The sequence below is a fragment of the Callithrix jacchus genome, chromosome 2 (assembly GCF_049354715.1).
Source record: "Callithrix jacchus isolate 240 chromosome 2, calJac240_pri, whole genome shotgun sequence".
Lineage (NCBI taxonomy): Eukaryota > Metazoa > Chordata > Mammalia > Primates > Cebidae > Callithrix > Callithrix jacchus.
In genome coordinates this window covers 17,736,762-17,757,066 of record NC_133503.1, presented here as the reverse complement: position 1 = coordinate 17,757,066, position 20,305 = coordinate 17,736,762, and positions in this window count along the sequence as shown.

Genomic DNA, 20,305 nt, shown 5'->3' with positions numbered 1-20,305 from the left:
AAAGAAGAAAAGAAAGTTTAAAAGTAAAAAAAAAAATTTCCCAGGCACTGTGGCTCACGCCTGTAATCCTAGCACTTTGGGAGGCCGAGGTGGATCACCTGAGGTCAGGAGTTCAAGACCTGCCTGGCCATCATGGTGAAACCCCATCTTTAAAAAAAAAAAAAAAGAAGAAGCTGAAAATAGCCAGCTGTAAGGTGAGGCATAAGATCTGTTTCTTTTGTATATATATTTCCTACGATGAATACGCACTGCAGTTCTAATTCAGAGAAATCTCATTTCTTAGATGTAACAGGAACAGGAACAACGCTCTAATATTCCTTTTCTCCCATATGCTGCCTTCTTGTGATGGTTGACGTTTGTGGTCCACTTCAGTTCCTTGTATGCAATTCTTGAGATGCTAGCTTGTTGCTTGGTAACAGTCATTTTTAATGAGATCTTTTTCTCACCGGTCCCCTTCAGCGGGGCTGAGCTGCAGAGCAATCTGGTGTGAAATGATTGCAGACCAGGGCCGCGGTGAAACTACCTGGCCTTCGCAATTACCGAGTGGACGTCGGAACCACTGGCAATTTCCCAAAACATTACGTCGAACAAATGTACCAGAAAGAATAACACCTTAAAGATTCATGGTTCCTTGTTTTTGCTTCAATTTGCAGATGCGCAGATCTGTTGGTCCCTTGCACACTGCTACCTCTGTCCCAGAGTTCTCCTCTGACCTGTTACAGCACATGCCTTTTGTATGTGCTATCTTGCCCAGGCTTGTTTCAAACTCCTGGCCTTAAATGATCCTCCTGCCTTGGCCCCACCCAAGTGTTGGGATTACAGGTGTGAGTCACTGCATCCGGCCAACATTATTTTAAATAACTGTCTAGTACATGCATTAATCAACTACTCTTTGCAAAACAGTATAAATGTGTGCTTTGGGAGGAATATTGAAGGAAAAAAAGAGGAAAAGGGAAAGAGTTGGGTACCGAAGTGCAAACTTCTTTTTAAGACAGTGTCTCGCTCTGTCACCCAGGCTAGAGTGCAACGACATGGTCTCAGCTCACTGCAAGCCCCGCCTCCAAAGGTTCAAGCGATTCTCCTGCCTCAGCCTCCCGAGTAACTGGGATTACAGGCCCACCACCACACCAGGCTAATTTTTGTATTTTTAGTAGAGACAGGGTTTCACCATGTTGACTTGGCTGGTCTCAAACTCCTGACCTTGTGCTATGCCCGCCTCGGCCTCCCAAAGTGCTGGGACTACAGCCTTGAGCTACCACACCCCGCCAAGTGCAAACTTTTCTATCAGCCTTTTCTTCCCCCTTTCCTATCCAGAGAACCCACATTTCATCCAGATATTCATTTTCCATCAGCTTCAGGGGAGGTGGACCCCAGTTCCTAGGAGGGAATCATGGCAAAGCCAAGAAAAGCAAAGTGATCCCAGACAGCTCTCTTGGAATGGGTTCCAAGCATGGACACGTGATGTCACTGTGGCCAGTGAGACAAGAGGGGAAGCCTGCTGGGGGAGGAGAGCACAGGAAAAGGGATCTTTAGTCCTAAAAAGAATCTAATAAAGCAAAAATGGTACCTGGAGCCACCATTGTGGACGACAAGCCTAAGGCCCCTGCAGCCATCGTGAAATCATCAGAGCCAACATACCAGGACACAGGGGATGAATGATAGAAAGAAATGGAGTCCTCGGGCCAGTCGCGATGAGTCATGCCTGTAATCCCAGTACTTTGGGAGGCTGAGGTGGGCGAATCACAAGGTCCGGAGTTCGAGACCAGCCTGGCCAACATGGCAAAACTTCATCTCTACTAGAAATACAAAAAATTAGCTGGGCGTGGTGGTGGGCGCCTGTAATTCCAGCTACTCAGAAGGTTGAGACAGGAGAATTGTTTGAACCTGGGAGACAGAGGTCGCAGTGAGCCCAGATCACACCACTGCACCATAGCCTGGTCGACAGAGCAAGATTCTGTCTGAAAAAAAGAAAAATAAAAAGAAATGGAGTCCTCAATGACATCACAGTCACTGAATCAGTCCACCCCAGGACTGACTGTTCATCTCTTAAGTTCTTTTTTTTTTTTTTTTAGATGGAGTCTCCCTCTGTCGCCCAAGCCGGAGTCTGGTGGCATGATTTTGGCTCACTGCAACCTCTGCCTCCCGGGTTCAAACGCTTCTCCTGCCTTAGCCTCTCGGGTAGCTAAAACTACAAGCGCATGCCACCACACCTGGCTAATTTTTGTATTTTCAGTAGAGATGGGGTTTCACCATGTTGGCCAGGCTGGTCTTGAACTCCTGACCTCAAGTGATCCGCCTGCCTCAGCCTCCCAAATTGGTGGAATTACAGGCATGAGCCACAGTGCTCAGCCTCCTAAGTTCTTATCATGCAAGATATAAACGCCCTCAGCGTCAGAGCCATGTTGAGTTAAACTTTCTGCTATTCCCATCTGAAGCCATCTCACTGAGCCAGTGCTTAAATTAAAGGCTTGCATTATGTGGATACCCCCATCTCCCCTCTGCATTGGGTGACCTACCCATGGGGCCATCCACCACATTAAGACTGCACCTATGATCTTGGTGTGATTATAAAAACGCCTTGCTTTACTCTCAAAAGTGTCCCAGTTTTGGGTGATCGAGCATCTGCTTCTTGTTGTGAGTGGAATTGCATGCCCCTGAAATTTCTATGTTTAAGTCCTAACTTTCAATCCCTCCAAGTGTGACCTTGTTTGGAAGTAGGGTCATTTCAGATATCAGTAGTTAAGATGAGGTCATATGGGTGGGCACAGTGGCTCATGCCTGTAATCCCAGCACTTTGGGAGGCTGAGGTGGGAGGATCCCTTTGAGGCCAGGAGTTCGAGACCAGTCTGGGCAAGATAATGAGACCCTGTCTCTATGAACAGTTTATTTTAAATTAGCTGGAGGTCCTGGCACTTGGTTGTAGTTCCACCTACTCAGAAGGCTGAGGTGGGAGGATCGCTTGAGACCAGGAGGTCGAGGCTGCAGTGAGCTACAATTGCACCACTGCACTCCAGCCTGGGTGACAGAGAGAGACTCTGTCTCTGAAGGAAAAAACAAAAAAAAGATGAGGTTATACTGGAATCAGGCCAGCCCCAATCCAATACAACTGCTGTCCTTATAAAAAGAGATAGTTTTGGCTCATCTTGTAATTCTAGCACTTTGAGATGCCGAGGTGGGTTGATTGCTTGTGCCCAGGAGTTCAAGACTAGCCTGGGCAACATAGCAAAACCCCCATCTCTACAAAAAAAAAAAATTGAAAAAAATTAGGTGTGGTGGTGCACACCTGTAGTCCCAGCTACTCAGGAGACTGAGGTGGGAGCATTGCTTGAGCCCAGGAGGTAAAGGTTGCAGTGAGCCTCAATCTCCCAAGCTGAAGTGATCCTCCCAACTCAACCTCCCTGAGTATCTGGGGCTACAGGTGCATGGCACTAAGCCTGGCTAATTTTTTTAAATTTTTTAAGAGATGGGGTCCCACCATGTTGCTCAGTTTGGTCTCAAACTCTTGGGCTCAAGTGATCCTCCTGCGTCAGTCTCCCAAAGTATCAAGATTACTGAAAACATTAATCTCAAAGGAAAATAGTGATGCATATGACTGAATTAAAATTAAGAAGTTGTTCATCAATGTACAGCCACAAAAAGAAAATGAAAATTAAAAAAACAGTCACAGACAGTAGTAGAAGATACTTGCAACATCTATAACCAACCAGGACTAGTAGTTTTCCTGCAGTTCAAAGAACCTCAAACCAATAGAGGAAAAACAGATGACCCTATAGAAAAATGGGCAAAAGACTGTAATAGGCACTTCACAAAAGGGAAATATCATTTCTTTCTTTGGAAGTAAAGTGGTTTTTTTTTTTAATTATACTTTAAGTTCTGGGGTACATGTGCAGATCTTGCAGGATTGTTACGTAGGTATACACAGGCCATGGTGGTTTGCTGCCTCCATCCCCCATTGCCTACATTAGGTATTTCTCCTAATGTTATCCCTCCCCAACATCCCCAACCCCTGCTATTGCTCCCCTAGCCCGCCACCCCCCAGCAGCCCCCAATGTGTGATGTTTCCCTCCCTGTGTTCATGTGTTCTCATTGTTCAACACCCACTTATGAGTGAGAACATGCGGTGTTGGGTTTTCTGTTTTTGTGTCAATTTGCTGAGAATGCTGGTTTCCAGATACATCCGTGATCCTGCAAAGGACATGAACTCATCCTTTTTTGTGGCTGCACAGTATTCCATGGTGTATATGTGCCACATTTTCTTTACCCAGTCTATCTTTGATGGGCATTTGGGTTGGTTCCAAGTCTTTGCTATTGTAAACAGTGCCACAGTGAACATACATGTGCATATGTCTTTATAATAGAAGGATTTATAATTCTTTGGGTATCTACCCAGTAATGGGATTGCTGGATCAAATGGTCTTTGACAAACCTGACAAAAACAAGCAATGAGGAAAGAATTCCCTATTAAATAAACGGTGTTGGGAAAACTGGCTAACCATGTGCAGAAAGCTGAAACTGGATCCATTCCTTACACTTTATACAAAATTTAACTCCAGCTGGATTAAAGATTTAAACCATAAAAACCCTAGAAGAAAACATAGGCAATACCATTCAGGACATAGGCATAGGCAAGGATTTCATGACTAAAATACCAAAAGCAATGGCAAGAAAAGCCAAAATAGACAAATGGAATCTGATTAAACTTAAGAGCTTCTGCACAGCAAAAGAAACAACCGTCAGAGTGAACTGACAACCAACAGAATGCAACCTACCCATCTGACATAGGGCTAATATCCAGAATCTACAAAGAACTAAAACAAATTTACAAGAAAAAAACAAACAACCCCATCAAAAATTGGGTGAAGGATATGAGCAGACACTTTTCAAAAGAAGACATTTATGGGGCCAACAAACATTTGAAAAATGCTCAACATCACTGGTCATTACAGAAATGCAAATCAAAACTACATTGAGATATCATCTCACGTCAGTTAGAATGGCTATCATTAAAAAATCTGGAGACAGATGCTGGCGAGGACGTGGAGAAATAGGAACACTTTTACACTGTTGGTGGGAATGTAAATTAGTGCACCCATTGTGGAAGACAGTGCGGCGATTCCTCAAGGATCTAGAAATGGAAATACTATTTCTTACATGAGATATAACAGAAACAAGAACAGCGCTTTAAAATTCCTTTTCTTCCATATGCTACCTTTTTTGATGACTGACTTTTGTGGTCCATGTAAGTTCCTTGTATTCACAAAAGGGGCAGTCCAAATGGCCAATAAACATTTGAAAAGGCATTCAGTCTCATTAGAAGTCATTCAAGTGCCTATTAAAACAGGAGTGAGATACATTTATACTCTTCAGGCGGGCAGACATTTTAAAGCCAAGTGATAGAAAAGACGTAAAGCAATGGGAACTCTTAGACACTACAGGTGGGAGTGTAGATTGCTGCAATGGCTTTGGAAAATAGCTTGGCATTGCCTAAAATATTTGAACTTTGCAAATCTTATGACTCAGCAAATCTGCTTCTAGATTCATAACATGGAACAATTCTTCTCAAATCTTAGCATCAGAATCTCGTGGAAGACTTTTGATCCACCCTCCCAGAGTTTGAATCAGTAGATCAGGGGTGGGACCTGAGAATGTGCATTTCTAAGAAATTCCCAGGTGATGCTGATGCTGCTGGCCTGCGGATCACACTTTGAGAAACATGCACACCACCCCAGATATACACACAAGACCTGAGAATAGAGTAACAACTAAAAATGTCCATCACTAGTTGAATGAATAAAATATGGCAGTGGTCCTTGTGGGAAGTAAAAGTTCCTCTTTAAAGTTTCCTTTCTTGTCAAAGAATAAATCATAAGTGTGCTAATAACTCTTTGTTAAGCCCTATTTTATGTAGCTGTTAAACATGCCATGTTTACAGGCACGTAGTACATTCCATGTCCTTATACTTTAACCAAGGTATGTCCCAGCTCACAGCCTATGCCATAGCTTTTACCTGTTTAGAAAAGTTTTAAGTTATTAGCCAGTTGGGTTTTAGTTTAGATCGTAAGGTCTGGCTCCTGCTGAGATCAGACACAGCAGTTAAGAATGACCTCAAATGCGTAAGGGATAAATATGTCTGATTTTCCTTTGTTCATTGTACTCTCATGGCAAGATAGTTAGCAAGCGTACCCTTCTTACCGGAAGGGAAAATTGCTTGCTGAGAGATCCTTTGACTCAGTGCTGATTTTTCTTTGTGGCATGGAGCATCTGTTCCCAACAGTCCCAACCTTTTTGGTACCAGGGACCAGTTGTATGGAAGACAATTTTTCCACAGACCAGAGTTTGGAGGGATGGTTTCAGGATGATTGAAACATATTACATTTATTGTGCACTTTATTTTTATTATTATTACATTGTAATATATAATGAAATAATTACACAACTCATCATAATGCAGAATCACTAGGAGCCCTGAGCTTGTTTTCCTACAACTAGGCGGTCCCATCTGGGGGTGATGGGAGATCATCAGGCATCAGATTCTCATGAGGAGTTGCGCAACCTAGATCCTCAAATGAGCAGTTTGCAATAGAATTCACACTTTTATGAGAATCTAATGCTGCCACTGACCTGACAGGAGGCGGAGCTCAGGTAATAATGCAAGTGGAGGAGCAGCTGTAAATACAGATGAAGCTTCACTGGCTAGTTGGCCTCTCACCTCCTGCTGTGTGGCCTGATTCCCAGTTCAGGGCTTAGAGACTGAGGACCCTTGAAAGATGGCATGTTTCTGTAATGGAATACTGCAAAGCATTGGAAATGAATGAACTGTAGCCAGGTGCAAAACATAGATGCATCTCTAAACAATTCCCAAAGCCAAACATAAAAGATCATAACAGTAGAAACCTAATCATAAAAATGAAAAGAGCTCAAATCAAACCACATTATTTAGGGTTGCATGCATATCTGATAAAACTCTAAGGAAAAGCAAGGAAACGATGATCAAAGTCATTGGCATAGCGTTTTCCTCTCAGGAAAAAGGGCAAGAATGCATGCCAGTTATTAAGTTCTGAATTGTTAGGGCTGGGCTTTGTGATGTTGAGTCTGGGATTGACATCACCCTTTTCCCTTCACCCAGCTCTTCCCATAGGGGACGCTAGAGAAGGACTTTGAGGCTGGAACAGGAAGGAAGAACTTCCTCCTTCCTATTCTTTCCTTTTGGGTCTCCACCTGTTTCCTGCCCCTTTTAAAGGTTCCCAGCAAAACTTCTTCAACCTTGCACCATCAGTTCCTTTGTGCAGCAGCAGCTAAATCCTGCCTGCCATTTTTCCATCACTTCACAAAACTAACCTCATTGTGACCCTTCACCATCACCAGCTCCTGCCAACCCACTCTTCAGAAATCAGAGTTTCAGCTCCCCTAAGTTCCTAAATTTCAGTAATTCCAACCTCTTCATGCGATGCCTCCCCTCCACTCATCCCTATTGGGTAATTGCTTCTTCATCCAGTTGCTACCTCTAAGATAAACTTGGAATTCTGTTTTTACCATGTTGGTTACAGAGGTCACAATTTTTTACCTAGCTAATGGTTCATTAGATCAAGTTTTTTCTATTAAAATAACTTGGTGGCTCTTGAGTTCGTGTGTGTTGCTTCATAGTCTAGCATTGGGCTGACATCCCATGCAGCAAGAGAGGGAAATGGTGTATGTCAGCCACACCTTCCCCTTTCAAAGAGCTTTCCACTAGGATGACCAGTTGTCTCTGACTGTGCAGGACTGAAGAATTCCCCAGGATGCAGGACTTTTGTGACAAAACTGAGAAAGTCTGGGCAAACATGGATGAGTTGATCACCCTAAATTCTGTGACTTTTGCTTAAACACATTGACTGTAGTTATTTCTAAGGTCACCTTGGTCACCTCTGGCTTCAAGGAAGGCTGAGATATGTAGGTTTTTAGCAGGGCTCATGACCACCCCATGCAAAAACAGAGTCCTGTTAATTGGAAGGAAGGGTAGAATGGATACTGGGGAGGCAGCTGGTGGTTCTGCCCTTTAACTCCAGACAGCAATCATTAACCACCCACAACACTGCCTGAGATCACATGGCTATCATTAGAGTTGTGACCAGAAGCCAGGTCTTCTGCTGGTGGCTCCCATAGGATACACTGCCTGTTTCTCTTATTCAAACCATTATTCATTTCTGGCAGCCAAGAGAGAAAACCATTTCCATATGTTAGCATTTTGAATCTTCAGTGACTAATTATATTCAAAAGGTGAGAGGTTTATGAGAAAAAACTTCCCACCATGTCTTGGCGAGTTACCGGGTGAAAGTGATCATCCAGTGGAACCATGGATGATTTTACATACATGCCATTTTACATGTATATAAAAAATAGTTACATGTATGTAAATATTTTACATACATGCCATTTTTCCTTCTGTGGTTTGTAGTCATGCTTGGCTCTTTCTGAATGGAAATTCTGGTTTTAAGATTTTAGTTTTGGGCCAGGTGCGGTGGCTCACGCCTGTCATCTCGGCACTTTGGGAGGCCTTGGTGGGCACATCACAAGGTCAGGAGTTCGAGATTGGCTTGGCCAATATGGTGAAACCCTGTCTTGACTCAAAATACAAAAAAATAATAATAATAATTAGCCGTGGTGGTGGGAGCCTATAGTCCCAGCTACACAGGAGGCTGAGGCAGGAGAATCACTTGAACCCAGGAGGCAGAGGTTGCAGTGAGCCGAGATCACACCACTGCACTCCAGCCTGTGCAACAGAGTGAGATTCCATCTTAAAAATATATATATTTTTTAGTTTTGTCTGGGTACAATGCCTCACGCCTCTAATTCTAGCACTTTGGAAGGCCAGGATGAGTAGATTGCTTCAGCTCACAGTTTGAGACCAGCCTGGACAACATGGCAAAACCCTGTCTCTACAACCAATACAAACATTGGCCAGGTGTGGTGGGATGTCCCTGTAGCCCCACTTGCTGGAGCCCAGTAGGCAGAGGTTGCAGCGAGCTGAGATCATGCCACTGAACTCCAGCCTGGGTAACAGAGTGAGACTCTCTCTCTCAGTCTCTCTCTCTCTCTCTCTCTCTCTCTCTCTCTCTCTCTCACACACACACACACACACACACACACACACAGAGAGATTTTAGTTTTGGCCGGGCACGGTGGCTTGCACCTGTAATCCCAACACTTTGAGAGGTCAAGATGGGCAGATCAGTTGAGCTCAGGAGTTCGAGACCAGCCTGGGCAACATAGCAACACCCCGTCTCAATTTAAAAAACAAAAACAAGACTAGCCAGGGAAACACAACAAGACCCCATTGCAATTTTTAAAAATTGTTTTAGTTTTGCGATGGGTTCAGAAATCCTGTTTTCTGTACGCTCTTTTTATTTTGTATTTATCTGCTGTTTTTCTCAAACATTAAGTTGTTTTGTTTTGTTTTGTTTTGTTTTGTTTTGTTTTTTTGAGATGGATTCTTGCTCTGTCACCCAGGCTGGAGTGCAGCGCTGCCATCTTGGCTCATGGCAACCTCCACCTCCCAGGTTCAAGCAATTCTCCTGCCTCAGCCTCCCGAGTAGCTGGGACTACAGGCGTGAACCACCACACCCAGCTAATTTTTGTATTTTTGGTAGAAACGGGGTTTCACCATGTTGGCCAGGCTGGTCTTGAACTCCTGACCTCAGGTGATCTGCCCGCCTCGACCTTCCAAAGTGCTGGGATTGCACGCATGAGCTCCCTGCCAAATATTGTTTTATTCTAGATGTCTTTGTTCTAGGTACCCTTTGGTATCTGCATTTACTCTTACTGAATTGGTAATAAAATGCTTGTTTGGGAGGATTTCAAATCCATGAAATCCATATGCTGGCTCACTTTCATCTCAGCAGCCAGGTGCTTTGGCTTTATGGCGTTAATATGCATCAAAAGAGGAAGGCAAACTTATGTCTCATAGATTGAATCTTTTTTTTTTGAGACAGAGTCTGGCTCTGTAGCCCAGGCTGGAGTGCAGTGGCATGATCTGGGCTCACTGCAACCTCCACCTCCCGGGTCCCGGTTCAAGCAATTCTCCTGCCTCAGCCTCCTGAGTAACTGGGATTACAGGCACGTGCCACCACGCCTGGCTAATTTTTGTATTTTTAGTAGAGAGGAGGTTTCACCATATTGGCCAGGCTGGTCTTGAACTCCTGACACCATGATCCACCCACCTCGGCCTCCCAAAGTGCTGAAATTACAGGTGTGAGCCACCACACCCAGCCTAGATTGTATCTTTTTTACCAACTTAATGGAAGACTCTCTTGGCCAGCTTGGTTTGTTCCTTCAAAGCATGAATAGGACAAACTGCAGAGGAGACAATGTGATCAATAGGTATCAGTCAAGGGACACTGGGCCTTGCCTATTTCATGACATTTTGTGGTCTCCCCACACCACTCCATCGTTGGAGGCTGCATAGCTGCAAGGTACACATAAAACAGGCCACATCTCATCTGCTTTCAATTACCGCAGCACCACGTATGCTCAGTACAACCACACTTCTTATAAATGGCTGGGCAACGGGCTGGAAGCCAGCGTTTCTCAAATTCCATTTCCTTCTCTAGGATACGAATTTCCTCGTAGATGTGGGAAGCTACGTTTCCTCTTCCTTTCATCTCCTTCAAAGTGAATATGTGAATACACATTTAGAGTAGCGCGAAAAACAAGTGGTTCCTACATCTCACATGTAATTCACTAACATCCAATTTCATTTTCTCTCCTTGTCTCCATGTAATTCCTTTTTTCCTGTTCAGAGCTCTGAAGATTTGTAATTAAACTCCTACACTTGGGCTTTTGTTTCTTACTTCAGCTTTGATTACAATTTTAGATTGAGCCATATGAAAGTAATGACAACCACATTTTACCTTTTTTTTTTTTTTTTTTTTTTTTTGAGACAGAGTCTTGCTTTGTTGCCCAGGCTGGAGTACGGTTGCTCAATCTTGGCTCGCTGCAGCCTCCACCTCCTGGGTTCAAGTGATTGCCCTGCTTCAGCCTCCTGAGTACCCGGGACTACAGGAGCCCACCACCACACTTGGCTGATTTTTTTGTATTTTTAGTAGAGATGAGGTTTCACCATGTTGGCAAGTCCGATCTCGAACTCCTGACTTCAGGTGATCCACCCACATCAACCTCCCAAAATACTGGTATTACAGATGTGAGCCACCACTCCTGGCCCTCACATTTGACCATTTTTGAATGGCAGTTGCATCTGATTCAACCTAATTATAAGCTGCATATATTGAGATCGTGCTTATATTCGTGGCACTGCACCAAGTTTTTACACACATAACCCCCAGTTAGATTGCAGATTCACCTGAAGTGGGGAAACTGAGGCAGGCATACATGGAGATTAAGTGAATTGATCAGGATCGTGAAGTTAGTAAATGTTGGAGCTGCAGTTAAAACTCAGGAGTCTGGCCAGGTATGGTAGCTCGTGCCTGTAATCCCAGCACTTTGGGAGGCCAAGGCAGGTGGATTGCTTGAGATCAGGAGTTTGAGACCAGCCTGGTGAAACCCTGTCTCTACTAAAAATACAAAAACTAGCTAGGAGTGGTGGCGTGTGCCTGTAATCCCAGCTATTCAGGAGGCTGAAGCACAAGACTTGTTTGAACCTGGGAGGCAGAGGTTGCAGTGAGTCAAGATCACGCCACTGCACTCCAGCCTGGGCGACAGAGTGAGATTGTCCCCACAAAAACAAGAGAGAGACGGGGCAGGGGAGGGTTCTCCCTTTGTTGCCCAGGCTGATCTTGAACTCCTGGCCTCAAGCAATCCTACAGCCTCGGCCTCCCAAACTGCTGGGATTATAGGGGTGAGCCACCGCGCCTGGAAACCAGTTTCTTCGGGAAAGGGTCTGGTCTCCTGGTTGCTGTTCTCACACCTCTCAAACACGTGGCTACTTGTCACTTCGGGGTAAGAGGATTTGACATACAGCAGGACCTTATGATCTGCACTATGAAGCTGCTCACCACGAATCCACTTAAAATGGAAACAAAAACTTTTTAATTCTGTGAAATTTTGTGAGGTTTGTGGGGAACAAGAAAGGTATGATTCAGACTTTACCTAGAAAGATGATTCAAATAAATTGGTTTAACTTACACTTCACCGAATTTAGTTCCTACAAAATTTCTGCCAACTTTTAACAGCTGAGACAAAATGTGCATATTATATAAATCACCCATTTTGAATGTACAATTTAGTGGCTCTTGGTATATTCACAGATGTGTGCATCCATCAACACAGTTTACTTCAGAACATTTTCTTTTTTGTTGTTGAGACAGAGTCTCACTCTGTCGTCCAGGCTGGAGTGCAGTAGCGTGATTATGGCTCACTGCAACCTCTGCCTCCTTGGCTGAAGCGATCCTCCCACTTCAGCGTCCCAAGTAGCCAGGACTACAGGTGTGCACTACCACACCTGGCTAATTTTTCTAGAGATAGGGTCACGCCATGTCACGGAGACTGGTCTCGAACTCCTGGACTCAAGCAATCTGCCCACCTTGGCCCTGTAAAGTGCTGGATTACAGGCATGAGCCACCATGCCCAACCTTAAAACATTTTCATGACACCAAAAGGAAATTCCAAGCTCCTTAGCTATTAGCTTTCTCTCCCACACCCTCATCCCATCCAGCCCTAAGAAACCACTAATCTGCTGTCTCTGTGGATTTGCCCATTCTGGACGTTTCATATAAACGGAACCACGCATTAGGTGGTCCTTTGTGATTGGCTTACTTCACGTAGCATAATGTTTTCAAGGTGCACCCATACCGTAGCATGCATCAGTACCTCAACCTTGTTTATTGCCAAATAATATGCCATTGTAGCCAGGTGCAGTGGCTCACACCTATAATCCCGGCACTTTGGGAGGCCGAGGCAGGTGGATCATTTAAGGTCAGGAGTTCAAGACCAGCCTGGCCAACATGGTGAAACTCAGTCTCTACTAAAAATACAAAAATTGGCCAAGTGTGGAGGTGGGTACCTGTAATCCCAGCTACTTGGGAGGCTGAGGCAGGAGAATCACTTGAACCCAGGAGGCAGAGGTTGCAGTGAGCCAAGATTGTGCCACTGCACTTCGGCCTGGGCTACAGAGCAAGACTCTGTCTCAAAAAAATAAATAAAATGAAATAAAATTGCCTTCCCTGACGTGGAATTGAAAGCCTGACTTTTTAGATTCTTTCATCAGATCCCAAAGAAACCAACTGCCATTTCCACTCCTGAAGTTTCTCAAAAAACACCACTGTCCATTGGTCTGGTTAACAATGGGTGTGTCTTTCCCAAGAGTTCCTCCCACATGCTTAATAAAGAAGCAGGAATACTGATTGAAATTTTCCATTTGGCCAGGGAGGGTAGCTCATCCCTGTAATCCCAGCACTTTGGGAGGCTAAGATGGGAGGATTGCTTGAGCCTAGGAGATCAAGACCAGCCTGGGCAACATAGCAGGACCCTACCTCTATTATTAAAAATGAAGTTAAATTTAAAAAGAAAAAAAAGAAAATTTTATTTGGTCTCTGCCAGGAAAAAAAAGTAGCTTCCACTTAGCAATCAGCTTTTTAATCTTATAGAGAGTTAACCTTAGAAATGAACATATTTCCTTCCTTGTTTTGGCTGCTAGGTAGCTCAGAACCAAAACTGGGATCCATCTGTCCCAACTACATAAACATTAGGGTTTGTATTTTGTGTACTCACTATATGCATGGTTTAATCTTTATTTTTTGGTCACATTTCTCTGTTTTTAGTTTTCTCATTTACTGATCTACTTTTATTTTGATGTATGTATATTCTGAGTAAGCTAGCAGAAACACACTTTTAAAAATTTGAAAGCAGATGAACTTAACCACCATGATGCAATCAGCAAAAGTCAGACTGTGGGAAACTCTAATGAGCAAATGACCCAGTTTCTTGAAAGGGGAAGAAAAGGAAATGGATGGGGAAGCCTAGACCCAAAGCAATTACAAGAACCCTCATACGTGGTTCTTGGGAATGTCAAATTCCACAGCCGCTTGGGAAAGCAGTCTGGTAATTTCTTCAAAAGGTAAACATATACTTAGTATGTAACCCAGCAATTTCATCCCTAGGAATCTAACTGGAGAGAAATGAAAACACATGTCAAAGACTAGTCTGTGAATGTTCATAGCAACTGCATTATTCATAGGGCCAAAAACTGCAAGCAATCCATGTGTCCATCTAGTCGTGGATTTATTTATTTATTTTTGAGACAGAGTCTCACTTTGTCGCCCAGGCTGGAGTACAATGGTGCTATCTCAGCTCACTGCAACTTCTACCACCTGGGTTCAAGCAATTCTCCTGTCTCAGCCTCCTGAGTAGCTGGGACTACAGGCATGTCCTACTACACCTGGCTAATTTTTGTATTTTTAGTAGAGACAGGGTTTTACCATGTTGGCCAGGCTGGTCTTGAACTCCTGACCTCAGGTGATCCACCAGCCTCCACCTACCAAAGTGCTGGGATTACAGGCATGAGCCACTGCTCCTGGCCAATTTATTGTTTTAAGTGTGGTACAATTTATACTATACAACATTATCAGCAATAAAAAGTATGAAGTGCCAGTACATGTAACAACACAGATGAACCCCCAAAGCTTGTGCTCTGTGAAAGAAGCCAGATACAAAAGGCCACGTGTTTCATGAGCCTATGTATGTGAAATTGATAGAAAAGTCTAAATGGGCCAGGTGCTGTGGCTCACGCCTGGAATCCCAGCACTTTGGGAGGCCAAGGCAGGCGGGTCACCTGAGGTCAAGAGTTCAAGACCAGCCTGGCCAATATGGTGAAACCTCATCTCTACTAAAAATACAAAAATTAGCCATGTGTGGTAGCAGGTGCCTGTAATCCCAGCTACTCGGGAGGCTGAGGCAGGAGAATGGCTTGAACCCAGGAGGCAGTGGTTGCAGCGAGCTGAGATCGCGTCATTGCACTTTAGCCTGGGCAACAGAGTAAGATTTCATCTCAAAAATATATAAGTAAATAAAAGTAGAAATGGTCAAGGGAAAAGCAGGGGCTGGAGTGAGGACTGACTGCAAATGGGTGTGACAATTTTTAGGATGATGGAGATATTCTTTTTTTTCTTATTTCTTTTCTTTTTTTTTTGAGATGGAGTCTGGCTCTGTCACCCATGCTGGAGTACAGTGGTGCGATCATAGCTCACTGCAGCCTTGAACTCCAGGGCTCAGCCGGTCCTCCCACCTCAGCCTCCCAAGTAATTGGAATACAAGCACACACCACCAGATAGAGCTAACTTTTTATTTTTATTTATTTATTTATTTATTTTTAGGGGGATGGAGTCTCACTCTGTTGCCCAAGCTGGAGTGCAGTAGGGCATTCTCGGCTCACTACATCCTCCACCTACCAGGTCCAAGCCACTATCCTGCCTCAGCCTCCCCAGCAGCTGGGATTACGGGCGCCCACTACCACGCCCAGCTAACTCCTGACCTCAGGTCATCCACCCTCACCTTGGCATCCCAAAGTGCTGGGATTCTAGGTGTGATCCACCATACCCAGCCTAATTTTTTTTATTTTTTGTAGAGAGGTGGAGGTGGCAGTGAGCCAAGATTGCACCATTGCACTCCAGTCTGGGCAACAGAGTAAGACTCTGTCTCAAAAAAAAAAAAAAAAAAAAGTTTTAAAAGATAAACTACCAGACACAGTGGCTCACACCTATAATCTCATCATCTTGGGAGGCCAAGGAAGGATTGATTGCTTAAGGCCAGGGGTTCAAGACCAGCCTGGGTGACATCGGGAGACCCCCATCTCTACAAAAAAATACAAAAATTAGGCCAGGCACAGTGGTTCATGCTTGTTAATCCCAGCATTTGGGAAGCCAAGGCAGGCAAGTCACCTGAGGTCAGGAGTTGGAGACCAGCCTGACCAACATGGCTAAACCTCATCTCTACTAAAATAAAAAAAATGATCCAGGCATGGTGGCACATGCCTGTAATCCCAGCTACTTGAGAAGTTGATGCAGGGAATCACTTGAACCCAGGAGGCGGAGGTTGCAGTGAACCAAGATCACACCACTGCACTCCAGCCTGGGCCACAGAGTGAGACTCCGTCTCAAGAAACAAAACAACTTTGGGAGGCCGAGGCGGGTGGATCACGAGGTCAACAGATCGAGACCATCCTGGTCAACACGGTGAAACCCCGTCTCTACTAAAAATTACAAAAAATTAGCTGGGCATGGTGGCGCGTGCCTGTAATCCCAGCTACTCAGGAGGCTGAGGCAGGAGAATTGCCTGAACCCAGGGGGCGGAGGTTGCGGTGAGCTGAGATTGCACCATTGCACTCCAGCCTGGGTAGCAAGAGCGAAACTCCGTCTCAAAAAAAAAAAAAAAAAAGAAAGAAACAAAACAAATTAGCTGGGCATGATGGTGCCTGCCTATGGTCAGGAGGACAACTAGAATGCAGGAGTTTAAGGCTGCGGTGAGCAATGATCACAGCACTGGGCTCCAGCCTGGGTGACAGAGCAGGACCCCATCTCTAAAATAAATAAATAAATAAAAATAAACTAAAGGGTCTTTTAAAAAACAAAAATGAAGCTCTGGAGCACAGGTCACTGACGACGGCTGGCTGAATGACACAGTGAACGTCTAGTTTTTGCCTGCTCAGCATTCATTTCCCCTTCTGCTAGCAGGAGTTTGCTTGAAGGAATAGTCAGCCGTTCACAGGCAGCCTTCTGGAGTCTGCCCCTCAAGGCAATATACATACGCCAACCCACCCTTAGCCCAGCTGTGGACGTAGAACCTCTGCTAGGCTGATCACCGCCTGGGATCCCTGGGGGATTCCAGATTCCAGTCTCCTATAGAATGATGTAAGAATGGAAACGCTCAGAGCTGATTGATCCCAGTGGGACAACCTGAGACACAGTCTTGGGTTTTTGCTGCTGAATCCCACAGCAGCCCTGACTCCTGTCTTTTCTGAAGCCTGGATCTTGGCGTTCCTCTGTTATGTGAACTACAAGCGAATACATTCTTTTTGTTTGTTTGTTTGTTTGTTTAAGTTGGCTGGGGTTGGCTTCTGTGGCTCAAAACCACTGCACCCCATGGCAGAGCCTCTGCGGGTCGTCAGCTATTCTGTGTGCTTCCTTTCCTTGTCGGTCTTCGACTGATACAGCTACACCCACAGAACCCCTTTGACGTTAACACTTAGGCAAGCCATGAGAAGGGCATGGTGGAGTGAGACTGTGGTTCCAGCTACTCAGGAAGCTGAGGTGGGAGGATCGCTTGAGCCCAGGAGGTGGAGGCTGCAGTGAGTTATCATTGCACCACTGCACTACAACCTGGGTGACAGAGCAAGGTCCTGTCTCAAACAAACAAAATTCGGCCAGGCACAGTGGCTCACACCTGTCATTCCAGCACTTTGAGAGGCCAAGGCAGGCAGATCACTTGAGGTCAGGAGATCAAGACCAGCCTGACCAATGTGGTGAAACCCCGTCTCTACTAAAAGACACAAAAATTAGCCAGGCATAGTGGCGCATGACTGTAATCCCAGCTACTCAGGAGGCTGAGGCAGGAAAATCGCTTGAACCCAGAAGGCAGAAGTTGCAGTGAGCTGAGATCACACCACTGCACTCCAGCCAGCCTGGGTAACGGAGCAAGACGCCGTTTCAAAAAAAAAAATTGGCCAGGTGTGGAGATGGGAGCCTGTAATCCCAGCTACTTGGGAGTCGGAGGCAGGAGAATCGCTTAAACCTGGGAGCGTGAGATTGCAGTGAGCCGAGATTGCACCACTGGACTGGAAAAAAAAAATTCCATGGGAACCAGTACAAGGGTAGGAAAAGCTAAGCAGTAACGGGTGAATTCCTCGAGGCTCTGGATGGACGAGTCTGAGTGTTAAAATCTCCAAGGGACCCAGCCCTAGAGGGTTCTCACACTTTTGTGTTTTGCTTCCTGGACTCCTACCAGATTTTCACAGTGAAGATCAGAGAAAAACAAAACCAAACCCTCATGCTTCAGCAGAGGGAAGCAGAACATAGATGTTTTGAAATACACCAGAGTGCGGTCAATTCTTTGCAAGGCCTGCCCTCAAGGGAAACTATTTTACCAGAGCCAGATGGATGGACTGGGTGGGGTGGGTACCAGAGACTAACCAATCACTTACCTTGAATGTGCCTTATTCTTCTCATTTATAAAATCCGAGTCATAGCTATAACCACATAAGGGTATTGTGAGGATGAAATGGTGAACGTTTGCAAAATGCCCTGAGCGGCACCTGGTCCACAGCACCTGCTTGATATACGTGTATGTGCTGTCATCATTATCGTCATCATCCCCTGCACCTAAACGGGGCAGAGATGTGGACATCAGAGCGTCTCTGGACCCCGACGGACTTCTAGTCCTCAAACTCGGCCCAGTGCTATGATTCCCAGTTGAGCAGCCCTTGGGGGGCTGCTGTGAATCTGGTGTTTGAGCTATGATGATTCTTGCTTTTCTCATTTCCAAATCCACTCTTGCCAAATAAGCTTCATGTCTTGAGGTAACATGAGTGAGTTTCCGAGTGTCTCACACCCTCACTGACATTCTCTCTCTGTCTCCTCTCTCTGAGACAGGGTTTGTCTCTGTCATCCAGGCTGGAGTGCAGTGGTTAACTCATGACAGCCTCAACTGCCTGGCCCCAACTGATCCTCCTGCCTCAGCCTCCAGAGTACCTGGGACCACAGGCACGCACCACCACACCCGGCCATGTTTTAAAATTATCTGTAGAGACAATATCTCCCTATATTGCCCAGGCAGGTTTTAAACTCCTGGGTTCAAACAGTTCTCTTGCCTCAGCCTCCCAAAGTGCTGGGATTACAGGCATGGGCCACCATACCCGGACCATATATATCTTCTTTGGAGAAGTCTCTGTTCACATCTTTTGCCTAATTTTAAAATAAATTAATGTATTTTTAGAGACAGATTCTCAGTCTTATTACTCAGGCTGCTGTGAAATGGCACAATCATGGCTCACTGAAGCCTCGACCTCCTGGGCTCAAGCAATCCTCCGGCCTCAGCCTCCAGAGTAGCTACAGGCATGCACCACCACACCCAGCTTATTTTTGTATTTAGGGTTTTCCCTACGTTGTGTAGGGGAAGTGTAGATAGGGTTTTCCTACATTAGCCAGGCTGGATTTGCCTATCTTTTTTTTTTTTTTTTCAGATTCAGATTGAAGCACAGGGATGAAGGATTTGCCTATCTTTTAATGGATTGTTTCTCTAGATATTTTATTGCCTCTTTAACAATAAGATTAAATAAACTCTCTCTAACACAGCTTGAACTTCGCATCATGGTCTTGTGAATAGCTTAGTGCCTTGGAGTTAGTTTTGTTCCTTTTCGTTTCTGCTACCAGCTCCACAGCCTTCTGCTAAGGTAAGAGCCTGGATATGGTACGGTCTAAAAAGGTTGACTCATTCCTCCTTTGCAACTTTCTTTTCTTTTTGAGATAGAGTGTCACTCTGTAACCCCGGCTGGAGAGCATCGGTGCAATCTCAGCTCTCTGCAACCTCCACCTTCTGGGTTCAAACTGTTCTCCGGCCTTGCCTCCTGAGTAGCTGGGACTACAGCACATAACACCATGCCCACTAATTTTGTATTTTAGCAGAGACGGGGTCTCACCATGCCGGCCAGGCTGGTCTCAAACTCCTGACTTCAGGTGATCCACCCTCCTCAGGCTTCCAAAGTGCTGGGTTACAGGCATGAGCCACCACACCCGGCTGTAACCTTTTTATTTTTCTTCCTTTTGTTCTTGTTTGTTTTGAGATGGAATCTCATTCTGTCACCCAGGTTGGAGTATAGTAGTGATATCGTAGTTCACGGCAGCCTTGACCTCCCAGTCTCAAGTGATCCTCCTACCTCAGCCTCCCAAGTAGCTAGGACAACAGGTGTGCACTACCATGCTTGGCTAATTTTTGTATTTATTTGTAAAGATGGCGCAGGGTTGGGGGTCACACTGTGTTGTCCAGGCTGGTCTCCAACTCATAGACTCAAGCAATCCTCCTACTTCAGTCTCTCAAAGTGCTGGTGTGAGCTACCAGGCCAGCTATGCTTCTGTTTTTGAGCACATGCTTTGTGAGACAGCTTTCACCTGCCCTCTGGACCTGGAGGGATTGAGAGAGTAATTCAGTTTCTTACATTTTGGTTGGCCAATGCCTTTTTACTGGTCCTTTTTTAACCCTCCCTGTAGAAGCTACCAGTATGTGCAGTAACTGACTGCGTAAGGAAAAAGAATGGCAAATGATTAAACCCATGTCTGGACTTGCCAAGGTTGCAGTGTGGTGGCCTCGTGGACTCCTTGCGGTATTA